The sequence below is a fragment of the Geospiza fortis genome, unplaced genomic scaffold, assembly GCF_000277835.1.
Source record: "Geospiza fortis unplaced genomic scaffold, GeoFor_1.0 scaffold236, whole genome shotgun sequence".
NCBI classification, from domain to species: Eukaryota; Metazoa; Chordata; class Aves; order Passeriformes; family Thraupidae; genus Geospiza; species Geospiza fortis.
The window spans coordinates 452,395-453,658 of record NW_005054568.1 but is presented as its reverse complement, the minus strand read 5'-3'; positions in this window follow the sequence as shown (position 1 = coordinate 453,658).

Sequence of the window (1,264 nt, the reverse complement as noted above, 5' to 3'; positions counted from 1 at the left end):
AGGGGGAGGGAGCCCCAGGCGGGAACCAGAGCAGGAAACTCCTGCCCGTGCCAGCGGCTTGTCCCTGCCCTGCACAAGCCTCTGCATCTCTCTGTGCCTCAGTGCCCCTCTGGGGGTGTTTTCTACCTCACAGGGCTGTTGTGAGGTGTGACAAAGGGGTTCCTGAGGGCTCCCACCCCTCCGTCCAAGGTGCTGTTGACCTGCACAGTTGGTGCCACTTTCCTGTGACTTGACCTGCGGCTCGATCAGGGTCTGAGATGACAACAAAGACTTGGAAAAGTCCCCTGGCTCCTCTGGCTCTTTTCTTGCTCCCTGTCCCCTGAGCCTTCAGGCACCATGGCCAGCAGATCCCAGGGTCCCGTAAACCTGGGATCCAGCTGGGTGTGACCTCTCAGATCCCGTCTGTGACCTGGGGAAAATGTGTCCTTTTGGGATGATGTAGGTTCAGGGAGAGCCCTCAGGCAGCTGCTCTGGGCTTCCATTGTCCCCAGGGTCCCCATTGTCCCCAGCTTGTGGGGGAGGCTGCCTCAACCCAAGCTGTCCTTACCTCGGGCTGTGTTCTGAAGTTGTTGGATTCACACCTGGGTGTTCCCTGAAGCATCCTCAGGAGGAATTTCTCCATGGAAAGACTGGTCAGGCATTGGCAGGGGCTGCCCAGGGAGGTTTGGAGCCCCCATCTCTGGAGGTGCCCAAGAAAGGCCTGGACATGGCACTCAGAGCTCTGGGCTGGGGACAAGGTGGGGATCAAGCACAGCTCAGACTCAGTGACCTTGGAGGGATTTTCCAGCCTCAGTGATCCTGTGTTCACAGGGTTCTGTGATCCCTGGTACCTCCATATGTTTCATGGTTCATGGATATGTGGCTGGAATCAAGGATCCAACATCTCCTCTTAGTCTGGTAACAAAATCAGAAAACCAGTGTCATTGAGATTGGAAGGGAGGGGGGTTGGTTGGGGCTGATCTCGAGATCAGTGGCCCTGGGCTTGGACTCTGGCCCACCAGTGGCACCTTCCTGCCACCACGGGCCCTTCCTCTGGCCCTGCTCAGTGCCCCTCCACGCTGCCCCAGCAGGGCAGGACTGGGTCACACTGTCACATGGGGTCACACTGGGTCACACTGTCACACTGTCACACAGGGTCACACTGTCACATGGGGTCACACTCTGTCACACTGGGTCACACGGGGTCACACGGGGTCACACTGTCACACTGTCACACAGGGTCACACTGGGTCACACTGTCACATGGGGTCACACTCTGTCACAC